Raw genomic sequence first — 24380 nt, forward strand, 5'->3', positions numbered from 1 at the left:
AGTGGGGCTCAAACCCACAACCTCCACTTCCCTAGAGCTGTGTGACTGAAACACTACCTGCTGCGCCACCGTGTCGCCCGGTGAGAGGAATGGTTCTACAAAAAATCAGATGGTGTCCAGCTTTCACGTTTGTGGTTTGCTAGTGGAGCTACGACGCTACACCAGAAGTCAAATGTGTCTTTTGCATGAATAAATAATTTACATTTCTTTGAAGTTCTTCGTAAGGTCTTTACTAAAGTTGGACAGACTTTTCAGAGTATTCATTAATATTTATTTAATCAAAACGTGTCCAGTTCAGACTAAGAATTTACAATAAGACACTGTCCCAGGCAGAGGTTTTCAGGTCTTGAATCTGCACTCTAGTCCTGGACTTAGAGTTAACCAGCCAGTGATTCCAAAATCCCGGACCGGAATTGGGTTCAAGGTCTGGATTTGAAAGCCTCAGGCTTATTGTATTGAATGAACTGTAAACAACACCACAGTGATGTAACTGTCTGTCTGCGTTCCACTGAAAATTGGAAACACATGATTGCATTTGAAAAAAGAGAGAAATAAAAAAAAAAACAAATTTCAGAATCAATCTCTAAATGCTTTGAAAAGTTTACACTTAAAACATTTTGATTGATTTTTTTATTTCAAAACAGTTTTTAACGTCTTTATTCAAGCGATTCACTCTTGAGCACTTTTGGTTCCAATTGTGGGCATAAATCAAAGGCCTGTTTCTGTTTCTGTTTTGCTCTTCCCTAATCATTCTGAGAATCTGTCCATCAATAAACCAGAACTATGCAGTGTTTCTGATAAAGGCTGATAATTTTAGCGGTGTCTATAAAAGACAAGGCAAATAAATGGAGGGGAAAAAAACGATGAAAAAGAACTGTCTCAGTTATCATTTTTAATAACCCCAGTTTATTTTTTGCTAAAAAACATATTTTGAAAACAACATTTTAAAGCTACAAAATATGTTTAATAAACTGTGAGAGGGGTAAAGTTTCTGGAATTGAGGAACTGCACCCAAGCAGCGGAACCACAGAAAAAAGAGATGTGACACTCACTGGCGATGATTACGTAAAACATGATCATTTTGAAATTTTAGAAAGCGATGTTAGGGCCACCATTTTGGATTTACGTTAAATAAACCAGTGCTGCTAAACATTGACATCAAGAAAATACTACCATCTGTCAAAATAATGGAAAAGAAACATGAAAAAGAGAATTTATTCCATGAAAATAAGATCTAAATGACATTCATTTCTGAATGAAAATGTTGATCCAATTGGATGATTACACTGTATTTTTAATTTTGCCTTATGAACTTCTCAAAAAGATCTGTACATCAGGAAATTATATCTAGCCCCTGTACACACCCATGCTGTTGTAACATGTGCAGAACATTGTCTTTGTTGTGCTAAATGAATCCTGGACCTCCTTGAAAAAGATGTCACCTAGAAGGCATTATTTGTTGCAGCATTACAGCTAATTTTAACCTTAGCTGGTTGGGCACGAATATTTAAAGACCATGGTTCAACATTCATTCTGGAGGTCCACGCCTACCAAAATAACTAATTATGCAAAAATGAATAGCAAATTCCTAATATTTGATTACAATATTGTAATTGAATGTAATATGAAGGTGGCACAGAGGCGCAACAGGAAATGTCACTGTCACACAGCTCCAGGGCCCTGGTGTTGTGGGTTCAAACTCTGCGTCGGGTGACTGCCTGTGACGTGATGGCCCACTCTATCCAGGGTGTGTTCCTGCCCTGTGCCCAATGGCACAATACCACTGAAAACAATACATAAAATTAATGAATATATGAATTAATATAATACGTTTTCTGAGCCTCCTGGTGGTTTGGAGGATCTATTGGTGTTTTTCTACTGTGTAGGATCAGCTTGACTCCACTCAACTCGACTCAGCTCGGCTCGCTTTTAGCTTTTCACTTTTCGACTAGCACAGCTCCCCAGTGAAGAAGAGCTGAAACCACAGGCTTCGAAAACCACAACAATGGCGGTAAAGTTAGGTGCTGTTCAATTGTTGTGTATTCGTGTGTAGTTTTTGCTTCTTGGACTGAACACAACCCTGCGCCCCAGGTCTCACAGATCAGTTTTCCTTGTTGCACATTTGGCTTTCGCTGGAGATTGTTGCGGGGCGGCACAGCAGGTAGTGTCGCAGTCACACAGCTCCAGGGGCCTGGAGGTTGTGGGTTCGAGTGTGTTCTCCCTGTGTCTGCGTGGGTTTCCTCCGGGTGACTGTCTGTGAGGAGTGTGGTGTGTTCTCCCTGTGTCTGCGTGGGTTTCCTCCGGGTGACTGTCTGTGAGGAGTGTGGTGTGTTCTCTCTGTGTCTGCGTGGGTTTCCTCCGGGTGACTGTCTGTGAGGAGTGTGGTGTGTTCTCTCTGTGTCTGCGTGGGTTTCCTCCGGGTGACTGTCTGTGAGGAGTGTGGTGTGTTCTCTCTGTGTCTGCGTGGGTTTCCTCCGGGTGACTGTCTGTGAGGAGTGTGGTGTGTTCTCCCTGTGTCTGCGTGGGTTTCCTCCCACAGTCCAAAAACACACGTTGGTAGGTGGATTGGCGACTCAAAAGTGTCCGTAGGTGTGAGTGAATGTGTGAGTGTGAGTTGCCCTGTGAAGGACTGGCGCCCCCTCCAGGGTGTATTCCCGCCTTGTGCCCAATGATTCCAGGTAGGCTCTGGACCCACCCCGACCCTGAACTGGATAAGGGTTACAGATAAATAGGTTAAAGTCAGTTATTAATTTCATAACTTTATGAATAACAACTAGAGTTCTGGTAAATAACGGAGCCTTATTGGGAGTATTTTGTTTAATGTGAGTGAGTGAGTGAGTGAGTGAGTGAGTGAGTGAGTTATTATCTAGATATACACGAGCTACAGGTAATGCTTACTATGTCCCAAAGCTCATATATTTACAGCCTAACCAGCAATATAACTGTAGTGTATAATCTGAGAAGGACATGCTCCTGTACGTACTGTACTCTCTCTGCAGCTAAGGTTCTTTACAATTGACTGATCTAACACCCACGGGTGGGGGCTGCTATGGGATTATGAGACCTGTCAAACTGATACCACATGTGACCAAGTGAAGGTCAGGAACTGGGGAGCTGCACCAAACAATGCTCCACACACACACACACACACACACTGAGAGAGAGAGAGAGAGAGAGAGAGAGAGAGAGAGAGAGAGAGAGAGAGAGAGAGAGAGAGAGAGATCACGAATAAAAAAGCAGCCTTTAACTTTAACTGATTTTAACCTCATTTTCTAATGATATTTGTACTTTAAACCATGGTGCTCCATTTTATGAGGAGATAGTGGCTATGAAAGCAGCAGTGTAATATACAAACCAATGATGATGTCAGCTTGTTATTGACTTTCCAAGTCTGAATGACTGAGCAAAGGATAGGGGGTGGGGTGGAATCTATCTATTGCAGCGAGTGACCAGCCAGGCAGAAATGAGTAACAACCTAGAGTGTGGGGGAGGGGTGGGATCCTGCAGTGTCTCATAGCTCCAGACATGAGCTTCTAGCTGCAGCTCTTCAGCAGTTTACAATCTGTTCCCTCTCCGTCTTTCAGAAAAAAGGGCAGATTTTATAAGATCAGGAAACAGAACAGGTCCGGCAGTGAACGTAGGTCTTGGCGGTTGAAAGAAAAAAATAAGAAAGTAGGAAGATGATACGCATAGTTTAAGGGGTGTGGTGGCTCTGAGCAAAAAGGAGGAAATGGAGTTTGAAAAATTGTGAATTACGTAAATTCTTTTGACAGGAAATGCCTCTCAGTGTCTGCCAAAACCACATGGACTCTGAGTCAGACAGCGGAAAAAACAGCAGAGGATTTTCTACCTCTGCCCTCCCCCCCAACACACACACACACACACACACACACACACACACACACACACACACACACAAACATACATACACTGCCTGACTGAACACACTTTGTCAAACATTTAAGAGTAATATTTTAATATGATGATTTAGTAGTTTGTTTACATACTTTGAACACACCCACATAGCTACAGACACACACACACACACACACACACACACACACACAAACACACACACACACGGAAATAAATAATAATGATTATTACTATTGTTGTTATAATAATTTAATATAATACAATAATAATGTTTTGCTGTTGTTTTCTCTGCATGGTTGGCACATCTGGAATGCTATATCCAGATGTGAGTTCAAGACACTCTCTAAGAACAGAAGAACGCAGTGTTTACATGTTTGTGTATATTCAATAGAGGCTTTCTTGCAGGTGTTTATATGAAATAACACTGAAATCCTAATCATTATATTCACAAGTCTTTCCAAAACATTACTTTCTCCCATACATTCTTTCTCAGTGAAATACACCCAGAAGTGAAAACATCAAACCTTCGGAAGAACATAATTACTGTCGTTATCGAGGGGATTAGCAGAACGTATCCGTGCCGTCCAGTAGATGAGCTACACGCCTGAACCTTTAAACACCATGGAATGAGGAAATGAGTGGGAAACTTATGTTAACGTAAAACTAAACGTAAAACGCTCTCGTAGATTTGATTTCAGACGTTACACTCAATGTCATCATCCTCCTTATGTTTATTTGTTTCTTTCCTGTCAATATTAAGTGTGTGTCACGTCCCAAAGAGGAAATAACAACTAGGATCAGGGGTTCAAGAGCAGCACCGGAACTGTGTGCTAATAACATTTCACGTTTAGTGATACTGCAGCGGTGGGTGGTTTTTGTGTTGTCAGCAGATTAAAAAGCCTCATGTTTATTATTATCAAGTGTTAATGTGTTTATCATTTCCTGAGCAGAACTGGATTGGATAGAGATTTTGTGGCATGAGGAACCTCTCAAAATGTGGCAGAAACAGCCATATTTTTAATTAAACTAGGGATGTGCTATTGGCACAGGCATGATATATGTTTTGACAACTTGGTTTGACCCGGGATAGAGGAGAATGAAACAGTACACATTATTAATATATATATAAACATATAGTAATAATACATTTGTATATTAATAGTCTGAGATGCAGAGCACCTCATGGGTCTGGCTTGTAACTCACTCACTCACTCACTCACTCACATACTCACTCACTCACATACTCACTCACTCACATACTCACTCACTCACATACTCACTCACTCACTCACTCACTCACTCACTCACATACTCACTCACTCACTCACTCACTCACTCACTCACATACTCACTCACTCACATACTCACTCACTCACATACTCACTCACTCACTCACTCACTCACATACTCACTCACTCACTCACTCACTCACTCACTCACTCACATACTCACTCACTCACTCACATTTAGCAGTCTGAAAAATCACCAGAAATGTACATAGCACTCTAATAGCTTTTGGTGTGGTACAACATTAATATAGTGTCATTGCTAAATAAACAAACAATAAAGACGGCACTTATCCACCGTTTTTCAAAACACTACCACTTTTACACACTACTGTACTGATATTTATTTCTCAATTTTAATTTTTAAAGTTGATACGTCGTTTGAAAATGGCAGCTGCCCTTTGGGTGATAATTAGAAATAGTCCAAAATGACCTGGGGACACTTTGCTGTGCTATTACTGAACATAACACACACAAGGCTTGTGCACATAATGCTACAATAGTGCTTAGAGACACTGGTGTACACAAAGACAGCCCTTCATGCCGTCCCAGACCATGCAGGGTGGTTAAAGATATAGAAGTTTGAGGAAGCTTAACTCTCAGGTCAGTGCTTTAACCCTGTGTGTTGTACTGAGTCCTGCTCTGCTGATAATTCTCTAATTCCCTGCTGCTCTTCAGAATAAAGCTCACACTCTGCCCTGCCACCCATCATTCAGAGGCTTTGTTTCCCGAACCTCGCAGAGGAGTGTCTTTTGTGCCAAGCGTCAAACAATCGCTCCTCATCCTGCCTGCCTCCCTTTCTCCTCTTTTGAATGTGGTATCTATCTGTGTCCCTGGTGTGAAATGCCAGATGGCTGCCTCGGCCTGAGAGTGTCAGGATTTCAGATGTAGCTTTTGTGTCATTCAGTCACTCGCTTCTTAGTCACTGGAGAAACCCAGTCTCTGTCTCATTTTACACTCTCCCAGGAAGCTGAGGGGACTACATCCGCAAAGCGGGATGTTTAAATTTTACAGAAATTATACGAGACAGTTTGTATAATTCAGTGTAATCGGAGACAGTTTGTATAATTCAGTGTAATACATTTCTGTTCGCGTACGCACCGGTGTTTGGTTAACTGTTCTCGCCTTTGTCTGTTTATGCCTGGATTGAAAAAAAAATATATATAAAGTGAGCATGGTACATCATTAAATAAACTGAATAGTATCATTAATTTTAATCAGTAGTAACATTATTTTCTAGAGCTTAATGCTGCCTACAGAATGAGGTCAGTCTGTCGTAAGGAAGAGGACTGAAAACAGTCATCAACAATCATTCTCATATTCCAGAACTTTACTCTAGTCCTTCACATATATCTTCTCTAACAAGTATAGTTTTGTTGATAATATTTCTGTTATGTTGTTGTATTTGGTTAAAATGCGTAGTTTTTGTTTTTAACTTGGGCTCAAATGACCAGTTAACACTTCTACAAAAAGAATGGTACCGCAGCATATCTAGCTATGTAGCATGCTAGCTAGTGTTAGCATGTTAGCTTCTGGCTAAACACTTCAGCTGCATACATCTAGACCTCATTACTTTAAATCACCGAACTCTGACTACAAAAATATCAGAGAAACCACAGCCCCAACTGGGAAATCCTGTTTGGAAAGTTGGAACTGTGTTCTTTACTCTGAACTCAGTGAACGCTGTCAAACACGTTGGCTCACACAGTCAAAAGTATTAAAACGGTAAACATGCTGAAACAGAAGCTGGTTAAAGATGGAGAAGATCATTTATTTTAGAAGCATTTTAGTTCAATTTGTTTAATACTTTGTTTACGTCAAGTTACAGACAAATAGTCTACCCACTTGCTCATACTCATTTGAGCAGGCGCTAAGTCCTTCACTGCACTACACACATTGTAGGACAACCCGGTCTCACACACACTCGTGATATAGTCCCACACTCGGGACTGCCATTTGTGACATACTCGCATATTTACAACATTTTATGCGACAATATCACAATCATAAGTGAATGGGTAGTTACCATAGAAACACTATGCGACAGTAAGACGAAAACTCTTCCTCATTACCGGCGTCATTAATCATTACACAGAAAAATATAATATTAGCATAATGCTAATTACATAACACAGGTTCTTATTTCAAGAAAGGCATAAAGTATTTTATTATACTTCTTACCCTAAGCAATGCTTATTATTGGTGTCCTACTTTAGCTTGTCCTTACTTTACTTTAACTCTAACGCGAACATTTCTTTCACTTTATATTGTTATTTTGACTAATTTTCAAAAGGTTAATACAGAAAAAAACATTTCTCTAGCCATTATTTGCTTCAATATTTTAGTTAATAATGAGTTAGTAACATTATATTTTCCATAAATAAAAATAAGACAGTGGTGGTAATGTCGCCTGCAATGAGGAAGATATGTAATGATTAACAATGGGCACTGATATGACGGTTTCTATGGTGATTACCCATACACTTATGATTGTGATATTTTCGCATAAAATGTCGAAAATACGCGACTATGTCACAAACTGCAGTCTCCTATATACGTGACTATATCACGAGTACGTGTGAGACCGGGTTGTGCTGAAAGTTAGCGAGCTAGCTCACATTAATACACAAAGAAATAAGAGAAAAACACATATAGATAACAACAAGTTAAATTCCTATTTCCAGCACTGCCTCTTTAGGGACTCCTCCAGCTGTAGTCAGGCAGTTCAGGATCATGTGTGTTGGGGGTGTGGTTAGGAAGGGAATTTTTTTGGCAGGATATTCTCAAAACTAGCTTGCTGCTTCTACAAATTTACCATTATAATATAGGTTCATTTAAGCACCATTACATCCCCTGTTCTGAGAGGATAAATAAATAGGTGTTAATGCTGTCCCTCAGATGACTAAATATAGTTCTTTGCATGCGGCTAAGAATACTCACCTTCCTGTTTTTTTTCACACGTTATACGGACATGTGGAGGTTAAGAATGAGGTAATTCTTAGTCCTGATACCTCTCACTTGGTATTTAACACCATGGCACAGTTTACTTCTCTAACAAACCAAACACATTGACATGGAGGGCTTGTTTTCTTTGTAAGAAGCTTTTTATTCAGACAACGCCACATCACGGTGAAATCCGTGAATCTGAGGGTATTGCACCAAAATCCAATTCTATATTTCATTAACTAAAGTATATATAAACATTCAAATGGTACATATCAGATATGTTTTGGAACAATACATTAATATTATGAATTTATATTATTACTATTATATTACTACTGTTATATTAATCCATTAAGATAACATCAGCACTAACATTACCCTCTGAATTACAACATAACGTCATAATCCTCTGACCTATACACAGTCTTAATGAGCTCTATATTTTAACCACATCATCTATATTCACATATGTACACATGGATCTGTCATGAATTTGTATATGTGTTTGTATATGCTCTATTTAATTCAGTAAATGTGTATTTCGTCGTGTAAAACGAAGGACGGCTGTGTGTTTTGGTGTGTGTGTGTGTGTGGTGAAGGCTGGGGGTTTTTTGAACAAAGCTGCAGAGAACAGCCGCCCAGGCCTCAGCCCCATTTTCGCCTGGAAAGTCACCTCTCCAGTGTTTGAGTGTCTGAAGCCGTTGGCTGGTCCTGAACCGTTTGGCTTTCTCCACTAGCAAACAGCCCCACAATGTCCCTCATTCGCTCCTAAATACACTTTTTTAAAGGGGTTTTGGTGCTCCCCGCGCCGTGTGAAGCGGACCGGACGCTCGCTTGGGAATTTAACTCGCTCTGCGACGCCTCAGAGCGGCGTTATAACGCATTTTCGCGGCTCTGTGCTGAGAACTAGTCGAGGAGGAGGAAATTCCACACAGGCAGCACTCGGCTCTGAAGCCAGACCTTGTGTGGATCCGGATTATTTGAAAGTAAGTGTGTTTTATTCGCTCTTATTTATTCGGTTTATTCGCACGTAGTAACGTCGCCGCGGTGCTTAAAAATGACTCGGTGATGTTTATAACGATTTATGGCCATTTATTGTTTGATAAGAATATCTCTTAGCAGGCTGATAGTGCTGGGGTGGGGGATGGGCACTGTGTGTGTGTGTGTGTGTGTGAGTGTGTGTGTGTGTGTGTGTACACTGCGCGCGCGTGCGTGTGTGTGAATAAATCCAGTGTTATTATTTTGGTTTTACTAGCTTGATGTTACTCATTAGCATGTGTGTGTGTGTGTGTTTATTTATGTTTGTGTTTGTCTAATGTGTACACACTAACACACACATACGTGTGATGTACACTACAACTCATGTGTACACAGTGTGATGTGTTTATGAATGCTTTAATTTATTTATTTACTACACACTACTGTATAGAGGTGAGTGATATGACAAAATATATCATTTTAATGCTCCCAGACATTATCAGGTGGTGTGATTACAAATCAGGATGTTTATTTTGATTAATGTGTTTGTTTTGGTGGTCATACATTTATATTTACTGTATGTTAATGTTCCATAATTGGTGCCTCATTTGGAAAACACATTGTCCAGAGTTGTGTGTGTGTGTACAGTGAAGTTTTGTTGTGTATTATCGTTAAACCTATAAACATCTTCAAAATACCGCATATTAATTCACGACACTCAATATTTCACGTATTGTACATCACCGAATATAATGAAGAGGACTAATGAAATTTTCGTAAACATTTGCTCAGTTCTCGTACGAATTATATCCAACAAACTCTTACAAGATTTGGTAAATTGATACGTTTTATTATGTTAAAAATAATTTATCGTAATATTTCCCTTCCCTTGGCGCACAGCCCTTGTTCAAAATTTAACAAACGTAATCCAGGACGATTTTTTTTGTAATAAACAATGCTGTTAGCTAATGTTTTATTATTATTAAAGTACAGACGATATCTTCAATGTGTTCATAAAACATTGGGAAAAATATTTATCTCGTTTTAACGTAACGTTAAAACGATGTCATATTTGCCACTTGTTGCGTAACATGACTCTTTCATGTAAATGCACCTCACTACATCCGGTTACGACAACTGTTTACTCTCTCTTAGTTACGAAGATTTGCAGTTAGCTAACGTTAGCTTCTTTTAGTTAGGATAACATCAACAATTTGGTCTGAAAAGCCTAGTTAGAAGTTACAAATGTAATTCACGCTAACAGATGTAAATCACGCTAACGGATGTAATTCTGTCATATTGCCCTAGGGGGCAGTGTCCAAACCTGAATTCAAAGGGAAAAAAAAAGAGAATTCATAAGTGTTCTCTCTCTCTCTCTCTCTCTCTTTTTTTTTTTTTTTAAAGAATGAATATTCACCTAACTGTAAATTAGCATGTAGCTGTAAATTAGCATGTAGCACGTAGCTTTTTTTTTTTTTTCGATATTCAGCAAAACAAAGTTGACTTCTGGTGACTTTCTGTGATCAGGTGGAACAACTGAATGTTTTTAAAACCGAGCAAAACGGGAGCAGTTTATTTTTACTCCATCAGTGTCCCGAAAATACAGACGACAAAGAGAACACACGGATGGTCTCAAAATGAGTAGGTTTTTGGTTTCCAGATTTGTTTTTTAAAATAGTAAATTAGAGGCACCGGAGCCGTCAGTTTGTTTCGAACTGTGGCGATCCTTTGTGGATAACGTACGAGGTCTGGAGTTATTAAAGTGGATCCTCTTCGTGGCCCTCTCCGTGTTTACCTCAAAAGTAGTGAACTTCCCCTTTAATCCAGCGATTTTCTGGGCACTGGGCAGGGACAGTCCACAGCTCATCGAGTATTGAGTTCTGAACTGTGGGCTTCCCGAAGAGATCTGAGATCTTTGTAAAGAAAATGCCATTAATTGTTGTCATATTTAAAACCAGTTCGGACCTGGAATTCCTGATGGGGGAATGACGCAACTTCAGCAACCTGTTCATGTTGCAGGCTGTTATTTTTTTTATTATCTAGGGACGTTCCTATGTGAAGGTTTCATTGCGGTGGTGTTGAACCGCTGAAAAATAATGGCATGACAGCAGTGTGGCTGTGAACCAACTTTGTGTGTGTGTGTGAATGTGTGTGTGTGTGTGTGAATGTGTGGGGGAAGGGGAACCCAGCCAGAAGCTAGGCTATTCTCATCAGACCTACAGTCGTACAGTGACAAACACAGTGTCCAAAACTTTGTAGACACCCTTTATCGTTGGCCAATCCAGCTATTTTAAGGTGAACCCTTTGCGGGCGAGGATGTTTTGGTCGTGCTGGCTCAGCTTGCGTCATTTCTGTAGAAAACCACAGTATGAATAAATGCTCTGGAGCAGCTGCACATGAGCTGAAGCGCACCGTGCTCAATGCAAAGCTTCGATTCGATGAGCCTTCACAGCACTGGGATACATCATCTGTTTAATACCTTTTTGTAATGAATTGGAGTCTTATTTACGAGGCGAGTGCCATCAGAATGTCACAGAAATGTTCCAAACTGTTAGATTAGACTTTCCCGAAGTCTGAAAGCTGTTACTGCAATCAAAGGTGTCCAAATGAATGGCCTTGATTTCAGAAGAAAGGGATGATGAGCAGGTCTCGAAGCCTTTGGTCACGTAGTGTATGTTTCACATGCACCCAAATGTGTGTTTTGGACTGTTTCTGCATCTGGTTTCTCCTGTGGACATCAATAGCTCTGCTGTAGCTTTCAGTTTGGGGAGGGGGAGGGGTGTGTGTGTGTGTGTGTGTGTGTGTGTGTGTGTGTGTGTGTGTGTGTGTTATGTCAGTGGCCTAGATCTGTTCTGAGTACAAACCTTTAGCTTGTTTTTCTCCCCGTCAGACGTAGCTTTAAGAACGTAGGTCTCTCATTCTGCCACATTCCACATCCATCTTTTCTCATGAATAACCCACAGCCCACACACACACACACACAACACCCTGATGTGTGTAACGTAATTCCAATCACATTTTGTGAATCACAAATGCAGCGTTTCGTTATTTTCAGTAGCAGAAGCTTTGTCTTAAGTCTCTGCCTTCTCCTCTGTTCTCTGGTGGAGTGGCACAGTTATGTAACCGCTGCTTGACGGTGGATTGATGCAAGATGTGGGGGATGGTACGGATGAAATCGAGAGCTGGGCTCCCCCCCCCCCACTCCCTGCCCTTCACAGACAATGCTTCAGTGGACTGGGATTTTTTTATTTATTAAGTTTTTTTGTTTTACCCGCTGTATTCTCGGCTGAGCTTGTTTGCTATTTTTCTCCAGTCTTGTGCTGCAGAGTTGACCTGTTTCTCTAAAGGCCTCAAGGTTGCACGCCGGAGATAAGATGGCCAGATGGTCGCTCACACTTTCAAAACGTCTGCAAGAGTCTGTGCTTTTTTTTTTCTAAACCAAACCTAGGCCTTTTTTTCTGCACAGGTCATCAGGTAGTAGTTTGAGCTGACTGGCTGTATCTGTTGTGCAGTGCAACATCGATCCATTGTCTCCAATTGGGTCGGATAGTATTTGCTCAGAGATATGAGTTTATTTCCTTTTGTTTGCTATGGACACACAAACTGTATGGCTGTCAATCAGGGCCAAAGCTTTTGAATAACAAGGAAACTCTCACCCAACGTAATCACGATAATCTGAAAATGATGTTACAGTAGCAGCAGGTTTCCAGCATGCGATGGTTTTCTAGTCAAGTGAATACATTTTTCATTATACTACAGTTAAATTAAGTAAATGCAACATTAGGAGTCTAGCCCAAGGACTCTTATCTGTAGTGCTTTTAGCTTTCTTTTATCTTCATAGGAATTGCTTTTAATTGTGTAATTTCACAATCTTCCACATTACTATGAATTTTATTACATATATTTAGACGTTTTTTACAATTTTCTAATACAAATTTTTTTATTGTTGACACTGATTTGACACTAGCTTTAGTGTTTAATTACGGTTGTTTTCATGTGTCTGTAATTACACACAGTACATGCTTTGATGCGATCAAAATCAAAAATGTTGCAGATCACCATGTGTTCAAAAATGATTCAGTGGTGTTTTTAACGACATATGGCCGTGCACGGTTTGGCAGGCGTGCTTCTTACCTAGCCTCTAACACTGAGTGGGGGTTGGGGGGGTGTGTGTGTACACATTGTAATGTGTGTAAACACAGTACAGTCTTGATTCCTGTAACCTGACACTAATCAGGCCTTTTAGACACGCCTCCTCATGATGGGAAGCAGGGAAAGAGTTATAAAGGAGTGAATACAAATAATATGTAGTTGAATATAAACATAACCAATAAATGATAAAAACAAAAATGGAGGAGAAATACAAACCTGTTTTTGATTACGTCTAAGAAAAGACTGTGGTTTTAACATCCCTTTGTTTAAAAGGGAAGTGCGCCCTACATGAGAGTGTGAAATCTCCTCTAAAATCCTCCACAGTTCAGTGTAAAGGGAAACTACGAGGCCCAGTAAATGACAAACATGGCTTCTATGTAATGCTCATTGTTCAAACTCAAACTTTCAAGTAGCTGTTGATCACAGGTGAAGGTGTCGACTCTGTGGATTTATTGGTGGTTTGTAAATGGGATCACGGACAAACGATTCCCAATCGCTGCTCGTGTTGAGTGTTAAGAGTGAGTACAATGACCAAAACAAAACCTACAGAATAGCGCTAAATGACTGAAGCGGAAATACCCTGAGAACACGTTGATCAGTTGTAGTGTCTGTAGTGTCAGTTTCAGTTTCGGATCAGGGTTTTACATTTGTTGGCATAGCTACTAAGATGTCGGCCTAATATTTGTTTAACTGCATTTGTATCCATCAACAAATCACACTTCTCTACAGTGCTGCAGATGGATGTAGACTTGGTCTGCTACGTTACGTTTGCTAATTTGTTTGTACCAGTTTTAGTAGCGGCGTCACGGTTGGTGGGTTGTAAATACTAGACATCAGTTCAGGATTCCCATGTTTACTCATCCAAACCTCCTCACTTCTGGTCCATGTAAAGGAAGGTTAGAGTTAGTCAAGTATGGTTCTTGATGACTGGAGTGTTTAATGCTCTTAAACGGTGCATATGCTGCCACTTTTCCACAACTGAACACAGCTCTGAGTCTCAATGGAATGTCTGTGACCGACTGTGGTCAAAGTACCACATGGATCAAACCCCACAGCAATGCCAAAAATAGACATGTCCAGAACAGACGAATTCAGCACTGGTTGTTAGTTTTGCGCCGTTTTGTAACTCGTCTTGGTGCTCTCACATAAAAGCGGGTGTGTGATTGGAGAGACTTATCCCTTATAACTTGTCGTTTTTTTAAACATTACATTTGCATCAATCCCAGAGTGTAGTGCTGCATCAAATAAGCACAGCCTCATTTCCTCATTCCTCATCACCATTCACTGTAACTAATACACCTGGTCAGTCAGAGCCCTTATCACAGTTTTATATGAAGTGGTTAACTATTAACATGCCGGTCGTGCCCATAGAAAGGCTAATAGCACTTTCAGACAGAGTAGTAAAGAAGCAGTGCTTTTATAGCTACACTGATATTCGTAGGAACTGCTCTATTGCCTGTCTGTCAGTGACAACCTGAAAAAGTGACCTTATTAAATAAGTGCAATGGAAATTTGAGGGCGGACAGACAAACCCAAGCTCTCTGGACCCAGTTTACTATAACAGATAATGCTCTTGTTAGGCAACATTAATGAACATCACGTTAGGCAGTTCCTCGATATTATATTCTTTCCACTTTACTGGCAAAAAGATCATTTAGCTGTGAGGCTATAAATTATGTAGGGCCTGTTTTAATGCATGCAGTACTGTGCTTTCCCCAAGGTTAACTAACTGGACGTTTATGACTTCACTGAGCTAAACACTAAAGTGCTAAACACTGACCTGAGCGGGGTTTACCTATGGTATATTAGGCTATTGAGGACTGTTGCTTATAATTCACATCTCATTTACGCTCCTGTAGTAGACGTTCTACAAACCAATCCAGATTGGGTTGCGGGGTTAAAGTGATAAGTGAGTATAGAGGAGTGAATTAGGAGTCTTGCCCAAGGACAAGGTGAAAGGCAGTGACAATACACACAATGCTGTTCTACCTGCTGTCTTTTTTTTTTGATTATTGGAGGAAATACCCTGAAGATTTCGCTTGTGTGTGGGAAAATGTTTGTTTTCAATGGTAAAGACCTGTTCTATGCATAAAACACAGCCATATTTGGAGTGGTGCCCTAAACTGGAAACAAACTGATCAAGAAGTTTATTGTAAGTGGTTTTTAAGGCATCAAAATGTGTTGAATGTTGAGGCTGCTCTTCAGAGATAGTTGTGAGGTCCCGTTGTGAAAAAGACTCAGATGGAGATGCAAGGTTTTGTTCCGGCCAAGAACCAGAGTTTTCTTTCAGAGGTAAAGTATAAAGCTGGAGCAGGGCCTTGCTGTTGTCCAGCTCTGGATCCTTCTAAATGTTCATTTCCCAGTCCCAGTCTTCTCAGTAAAAACAAAAGCCCAGCAACCCCCCCCCCCCAAGAGTTGCCACATAGTTTTGGTGGTGTTGTGTGTAACCTAGAGGTCAAGTTCGCAGAGGAGGATCCCTGCTGTATTGAGCGCATTCCCACTACTGACAGACCACCATTCATTTCTCATTTCTCCAAATTCTTCACGTTAGAAAAGTCAGTTCAGTGGTGGATGCTCTCCATGGCCGAATGTGTAGCTTGTGGACACACAAAGTTTATAAAACTTTTCTTCTGATGCTGGTTGTTTATAGGAAGCTCATTTGATGAGCGTTAGTAGGTCAGGTGCTTATACTGGGTATCTTATTTATAAAGCTGTTGTTGCTTCGTCACTCCTCACCCCTCTGCTAGAGAGAGATTCACACCTATCACACACCTGGCATTGGACCTAGTGATGTGCTTTTCTACCAAGATTTCACAAGCTTTGTACGCACAGATGTGGAGCGTCTTTTTCCATAATGGGTACCCATCTCTGATTACGAGGGATGTCTATCGTTTGGACATGGTGTACTCCGACCGTTTGCTGATAGCCTCTGAACTGAATTACAAACCTGTTTAGTAGTACAGCCTTGACGTAACTCATTTCATTGTTAATACCATCTTCTCAACCTAATATCCGTCAGCTCTGGTGTCCTCATTGCAGGAGTGTAGCTTGCTGCAGTTTCCTGCTGAGTACAAAGCACAGATTTGCTCAGCGAAAAAAAAAAAAAAGACAGAATAAAAGGACAGTAGCTAAACCTTGCCCAACAGAGGACAGAAAATGCTCCTGGGTTGTGTAAGCTGCAGCCTTGTTAGAAGTAAAAGAAACTCAAATGAATTGAGATCTGAGAGCTTTGTGCTAAAGAGTGTTTATTTGCCACATTATCTCTAATTCAGAATCGCACTGTGCTGTCATTGAATGCATGAAAATTAAAGAGTAACCCCCCCGGTGTAGGACAGCTTATAGTTATCAACATGAAATCAATCAGTAGTTTTTCTTGCCTGTTTTGTGCGCCCACTTACTCTTCAGCTGTACAGCTGTATTTGGTACAGTCTGTTGTTGTTCAAGGACATTGTGTCACAGCCATGAAAATATATGTCATGGAAATGGAATAGTTTAAACACTTAAAAGCAAAGATCTTTAGGCAATATTTATTTTTCCTGTATTATTATTAAAAATATAGAATTAAGAACCAAATCAGGAATTCACGATCGAGAGTTTTCAATATCAGTCGAAACCACATGAAGGCCTCAGTGTGGTCTTGGTAGATGGTGGGAAGGATCGAAATATACCTTAAGGCAAGTCGGTGTGTATCCCTCCTGAAATGGTGGTAGATGGAAGTAGGGTTGGATGGTATAACGATAATACTATATACAGGGGGTCCTCGACTTACGACGTTGATCCGTTCCTACGTCACGTCGTAAACCTATTTTCGGTGTAAGTCGGAACATACGTACATACTGTACCTAAATAACTTACTGTAAACACTTATCCTATCCTAACACCTATCCTAACACAGTAATTATCAAAAAACACCTCGGTCCTGAGCCACGTAACCGTGTATTCTTCCGCCGCGCACACCAAACACGAAGTTCACGTTACGACGTTTACGACGCAAAACCACTTAAGTCGAAACAAGGCTTTATACAGTAAATGGGAGATGTGTCGTAACCACTAAACATCGTAACTCGGGACTGATGTAACCCGAGGACCTCCTGCACTGTGGTATTTAAAAATGTGGATGATATCTCAAAACGAGGGCAGTGTTTATGACATGTGGTGTGTCAAATTTCAGTTCTGTGTCTTTAAAACTCAGCTAAAATGTTCATGTGCATTAAAGAGAGCCACAGGAAGGGGGCGCTGTGGAAGCTCAATTAATGCTGATGTCACAGTCTGAAAACGGTGGGAGTAAAACACAAGCCCAGTAGCCCACCGCAGTTGTAAGTTTAGCGCTGAGTCTGGGTTAAAAGAGAGAGGAAGAAAGTTGTAAATGGACAAAAACTGAAAAAAACCCTTCACTTGACTTTGTGCTCACAGGTATATGGCCTTATCCTCTAAATATGTGTGTTTTGTGCCTCAGTTCGCTAAACCACAAGTGCCTGTTAGCACCAGCTGTGTTTCTAAACAGTGTAGAACGATCATATTTTACTTGTTCGTATACCGCGATAATATATTAGATGGTATGACAGTATGAAAAATGTGGCTACTGCCCATCCCTAAATGGAAATATCCACCCCCAAATCATTCATCATTCCTCACTAAACTCACTGTTAACAGCAGCGAGAAACATCAATAAGAGTGAAGCTAAACTGTGTGTGGAGTGCTGCTGGTTTCTGCTGTCGCACATGCTCTGTATATATGATTGACAAAGAAGAGTTTGTGTGCATCACTCTGTATGGGCTGCATTTTCGCTTAACCTTCTGGCAGCATTCATCAGCAGACGTTTCCTGATTGTGTGGCTCGTGTGGACTGATCTAGTATACATCTGACACCTCAGGTTTTCTGTGATGTTTTTTCTTCTTTGTTTTTCATGTATTAAAAGTCAGTGTACTGATCTACTCACAAGTTATTGCCGCTGTAGACCAACACTAGCAGATTTTGACAGTTTCCACTCATCCTTGTCTTTTTAAACGTGTTGTGGATCGTGAAATGTTTTTGCACTTTGAAGACGTTGTTAGTCCCTGAAGTAAATAATGAATTGTGGGAATTGTTACACATCTGCTAACATTGAAAGTCAGTAGGGTTTTGTCGCCCCCTCTGGCACGAATGGGAACTGTCCCATATAAATGGGTAATAACTAAGTCTTAACATGAAGCCCTAATATATTTGCAGTTATCAGTTTTGTTATGCTAATTGTCCTATGAGGAATAGTACTTGATATGTCTCAACAACATTAAAACAAATCATAAAAAATCAATAGTTGAAATGCAAGAATTAATAATAGATAGTGCAGTCTCATTAAAGAAGACCCCATTTGCATTGGCACAGAACATCGGAAATTTCACAGTTTATTTCTGACTGCCAGGGGCTTGTTATCACATTTGTTTGCTGCAATAGCAGACAAGTATAGAGGTGAAGAATTGACTACTTGTCAAGTGATGATGTGCCTTTCTAATGTTAGTAAATGTGAGACAAACGTAAGTCACACGTTTTTAAGGCTTTGTTTTGATAAACGAGAGCTGGAGAGCTGTCCTGAGCATTTCTCACGGTTCAGTTCATGGTCACCTTGATTCTCACCTTCTGCTTTATGCTGGTTGTGAACTAATTATTAAATACAAAAACAGTCCAGACCCAGGTGTATGTTCAGTCTCTTTTAACCAGACGCTGTATCCCTTCTCCAGAGCTTTCAGATATTTACTGCTGCTTTTACACAGTCAGTGGTGTAATCTGTTTAGTCCAATGAAGGACACATAGATAGCTACTGCACCAGTAGCACATGGCAATGTAAGAGAAAGCAATGGCAGGAAATGTTTCTAAAAAATAGCAGATAAACATCAAGCTAAATCTTATCTTGTGTTACATTTATATTTAATACAGTCACATATTTAAGATTGCATCACGTTTGGTATCGGCGCTCTCTTCACAAACTGTGTTCAGCTAAAAGCTGTGAGGTGAGATAAGCCGAGGTGTAACTAGTCTAGTAAGTGAACGATAGCTGAGCTATAACAGACAGTTAGGGCTTGCCTGTGTATCTAAAACATTTTCAGTTGAGGGGATTTCTCATAAGTTTCAAGTCACTTGTTGTGACGTTTTGCCGTCTGGAACTGAATTTAATTTAAGGCTGTAATGCAGGGATGCTGAGATTTCGAGGGGGAGGAATAAATGCTGGATGTTGGTGGCAGTGTGTGCATCTTCAAATCAATGGTTTTTACTGTAATACGTAACTTTTAAATGAAAATAACGTACAAAGCAAACGAAACGCCCTATTGATCTAGAGAATGGTTAGTGGAATTTAGCGGGGACAATAACAATAAATGAAACATAAATATTAGAAAATTAGTAAGTAGTTTATCAAGAAATGCACATTGGGCCATTGTTTTAGTATCGATTGACTGTCAAGGACAATATAGTGCCATCTCCAAACTCATCTAAACCAGCGTGTGAACTCGCCAAAAGAGGATTTGAAAGTGTGTTTTCGTAGACTTTGTGCACCTTGACCTCCACTGGGTTGTTCTTGGCCTCGACAGAGATGACCACCCCCCAACAGTTGCATCAGGACCTGTAATCTCGTTTGGCTTTTTGTCACATATTGGCGACGTGGCGTATCTGGACCGTGGACATGGCAGTGGATCAACAGCCGGCCTAAGCTCCTTAATTCTGAATGCTCTCCTCATGGGAAACAAAACTGGACTTTGGAAGCAAGGGATTTTTAAACTCCATTTTGTCAACGAAGAATTTAACCAAGCCGATTAATTGGCCTCCTCACTGATTTGGCATTTGTTTGTAGCCCGTTTCGAAAGCTGTCGATTCAAGAACCCGAGTACTGCGCTTTGCCCCTAATCCCTGCTAAGAATGACCAAATGTTGACGTGTACCAAAATGTCCACTAAATATCTCTTAATGTCAGGTTCTCGCAGCTGGTGCCACGTCATCAGGCGAACCGGGCGATCTGCTCGGGGAGAGTTGGGAATTAATTTGTGATGAGAATTGGAGATTTTAGCTGTAGGCTTCGAGGGCCACCTGATCCGGCCACGGTGATGAGCTCGGGCCACACTGCATCAGTAATTTGTTGACCTCCTGTGATGCAGCAGCTGCTTTTCCCTTAAGAGCTTGTCTCTGGGATATGATGCCGAGAGATTATTCTAAAATCACACTGGTGCTGCACTCATTGCCCTTTTTTATCAGCTCAACGGTCCGTACAGTTGCACTTTGTAGTTCATCTGCTTCTCTGCATACTTCTGACAGTCCTCCTTCATGTTCCCCAGAGATCAGACCCCCATAAGCCACTACAAAGCATTTGTTATTTGGGTAAAGTATCAGTCTCAGTGCTGCAGAGACACGGATGTGGTGGTGGTGATGTTAGTGTGTGTTGTGCTAGTATGAGTGGATCAGACACAGCAGTGCTGCTGGAGTTTTTAAACACTTCGCCCACCCACTGTGAACTCTGACACTTACCTTGTTCATTGCTGCACAGTGTGTTTCTCATCCTCTAGTTCTTCACCATGGTCAGAGCACGCTGCCCACAGGACACTGTTGGTTGGATATTTTTAGCTGGCGGACTCTTCAATAGGCCTGTATGCTTAATGATAGCATAATAATGTACACACTATTATGATAGTGTTATAAAGAATGACAGTTTATTACATGTAAAGATATTTGTCAATTGTCCTGTCTTTAAAGGTGTACTATGACTTAAACATCTGTTATTTATTGGGTTGGCATATACCAGGCAAGTAATACTAAGGCTACGTTCACACAGTGGGTCGAGAGGCCCAGTCATACGTGACACGGATGTGTCATTCATGTGGCTGTGTGAACAGCACAAATCACATTGAGTCTCACTTTTTCACATCAGATTTGGGCCACTTTCATATGATCCATGTCCATCTGTGGAAGTTTGACTTTGTCTGAAAGGCCAGGTTGGAATTGATGTGACTTTTACGTCGCTCCGGCTGCTGAGAATAATCTCCGGACTACGGCCCAAAGCATATTTTCATTTTAATTTGAGGTGTTTAGGAGGCGTAAAAGGCCACGTGTCCGCATTTCGGTTTTGTAAAAAATATTGGGAAACGAAAAACCATGGAACACCCGAAACCAGGTTCCTATCTCTCATTTATGAGAAAATAAAACATGTGGAAATTTGTATAAAGGGTTCTTTTCACTTGGAGTGAAAGAAGAATCGGTTCATGTTTTAATATTCTGTAAAGGCTTTAATTAAGACTCTGTTTTTAACATAAAAATGTAGGTATTATGATACAGCGCTGCAGTAAATCACTAGTCCGGTCCCATTGCTTCATTTAAAAAACGAAAGTGCTGTATAAAACGGACATTTCCTTGTGGTCAGTGCCTGAAGCATTGATAATTGTGAGTGCAGGTCCGTGTAGGAGCGTGATGTGTTCAGATGTGATGTCAGATTATGTAGACCGTGTGAACAGCAGAACAAAACAGCAGATTTCGTATACTTTTACCTGCTGTATGAACGTAGCCTAAGATATTCGCCCGAGAGCCTCCGGAATAGCCAGGAATAGCCAGCGGGGAATAATCCGTTGATGCCCATGTCTTCCCAAGTTCAGGTTTGTTGTATTGGCACCTTTTACAGCCACCATTTAATAGCAAATCTCACTTTTGATGAGTTGTGCTACCGTGTCGAAATGCACCACATAGTTTTCATTCATTCATTCATTATCTGTAACCCTTATCCAGTTCAGGGTCGCGGTGGGTCCACAGTCTACCTGGAATCATTGGGTGCAAGGCGGGAACACACAGGGCAACACAGACACACACACACATTCACTCACACACGTGTGTTTTGGGACTGTGGGAGGAAACTGGAGCACCCGGAGGAAACCCACACAGATACAGAGAGAACACACCACACTCCTCACAGACAGTCACCAGGAGGAAACCCACACAGACACAGGGAGAACACACCACACTCCTCACAGACAGTCACCTGGAGGAAACCCACACGGACACAGGGAGAACACACCACACTCCTCACAGACAGTCACCCGGAGGAAACCCACACAGACACGGGGAGAACACACCACACTCGTCACAGACAGTCACTCGGAGGAAACCCACGCAGACACAGGGAGAACACACCACACTCCTCACAGACAGTCACTCGGAGGAAACCCACGCAGACACAGGGAGAACACACCACACTCCTCACAGACAGTCACTCGGAGGAAACCCACGCAGACACAGGGAGAACACACCACACTCCTCACAGACAGTCACTCGGAGGAAACCCACGCAGACACAGGGAGAACACACCACACTCCTAGCAGACACAGAGACAACACACCACACTCCTCACAGAGAGTCACCCGGAGGAAACCCACGCAGACACAGAGAGAACACACCACACTCCTCACAGACAGTCACCCGGAGGAAACCCACGCAGACACAGGGAGAACACACCACACTCCTCACAGACAGTCACTCGGAGGAAACCCACGCAGACACAGGGAGAACACACCACACTCCTCACAGACAGTCACTCAGAGGAAACCCACGCAGACACAGGGAGAACACACCACACTCCTCACAGACAGTCACTCGGAGGAAACCCACGCAGACACAGGGAGAACACACCACACTCCTCACAGACAGTCACCCGGAGCGGGAATCGAACCCACAACCTCCAGGCCTCTAGAGCTGTGTGACTGCGACACCTACCTGCTTCAACACCGTACCACCCATGTACCACATAGTATACTTTTATACTTACAGTTGCTTAAATAAAACACATACTCTGGTAGATGAAGTGTATCAAAAAATACAGCAGACAGAAGTCTAAACAGGAGATATGCACAGCTTAAATCTCTTTCCTCATTTGTCTTACCATTTGTTTAGAAATAAACGTAATTTAAATGCAGTTTGTTGGGATTGAATTAAAATATAATATGATCTCGGTTAGCTCAAGTAATGATAAAGTATTAAATAACCGTGACAGGTCTACGCTTCAGTCAAGTCGTGACACAGAGGGGTTTTAAAAAAAAAACTCCAGCAGCACTGCCCACAGCCCACGATTGACCTTGGGTATAGGTTCATGTAGAACTGCCTGATGTCTCATTTCATGCGTTTCTGTGATGAACATAAAGGCCGTGTGCACCGCTTGAAACATTTTAAATCTATGCAGCTTCTGTTTTTTTCTTTCATTCATTGGTTTTATGCTTTCTAGATTTGCGCTCTCTGAACACGTGTAATTGTTCCTAGCACCAGCACAACATGTTCATTTGTGAAGAGAAACCCTGGCTATCAGAATTAAGGCTTAAACTGTACCCGGTCCTCGTAAAATGAATAATCTGTTTCTTACATTAGGACGGTGGTTCTTGAGGTTTGCTTTAGTCATAACGATATTAAATGCTATTCCCAGCACCACAGCGTGTTGTAAATTCTCCTTCCATTCATTGGCTACTGTGGTGTACTTCTGATTATTTGCCGCTCAGTGTTTTGTGGTCAAAGATGATTAGTGACATTTCGCAGAAGAGTGGCCCGTGCATAGCTTACGTCAAATCAGTGTTTCCAGAGGGTCAGACCCACAACAGAACACCAGCAATCAAACAAAAACAGACGTTTCCCCGCGTGGCGTATTAAAGACAACTGTAAATACATCCACAGTTGTGGAAAGAAGCCTCTTCTGGCAGGTAGAGTGAAAAGGGAAGACGGTTTTCCATGGAACTCCATGAACTGATTTTGAGTTCAAATCTTTACAACCGAACGTCTGTGGGTTCACACGGCTCAGTGGATACTGACAGCCCAAGTACAACCATCAGTTATTCATTTGTTTTCTTTAAAAAGACATAAGAGAAGTAGGGTTTTGGGTTTCATGTCGACTTCTTGGTGGTAGCGCATGGGTCGAGGGGGTTTCCGTTGATCAGTGAAGCTTGCCCTCCATTCCCCGGTTGAAAATGTATCTCGTGTCTGGAGGATGTTCATTAGAAATTCAGTCTGAACGACTAAAACCGCACGTACAGTTTATCAGCTGCTCCTCGTCGCAGGGTTTATGGCTGCTGTTGGGAGACCGATTTAATTCGAGAGCTGGGAGATACAACCGTGCTTGCTTTTTGTTGTTGTTGAAGAAGGTTCTGTGACTAGA

The 24380-nt window shown here is 41.4% G+C and overlaps 1 protein-coding gene across 3 annotated transcripts in view; it reads left to right on the top strand.

The window, feature by feature from the left end:
* Window positions 1-8764: 8764 nt before the first annotated feature.
* tbl1xr1a (TBL1X/Y related 1a) overlaps window positions 8765-24380 on the top strand; it is a 53611-nt gene continuing 37995 nt past the window's right edge. For all 3 annotated transcript variants that reach the window (XM_066647776.1, XM_066647775.1, XM_066647777.1), the window contains exon 1: window positions 8765-9094. The gene's annotated coding sequence lies outside the window, so the exon portion shown is untranslated. The remainder of the gene's footprint in view (window positions 9095-24380) is intronic.

This window comes from Hoplias malabaricus, chromosome 16 (genome assembly GCF_029633855.1).
Source record: "Hoplias malabaricus isolate fHopMal1 chromosome 16, fHopMal1.hap1, whole genome shotgun sequence".
NCBI classification, from domain to species: Eukaryota; Metazoa; Chordata; class Actinopteri; order Characiformes; family Erythrinidae; genus Hoplias; species Hoplias malabaricus.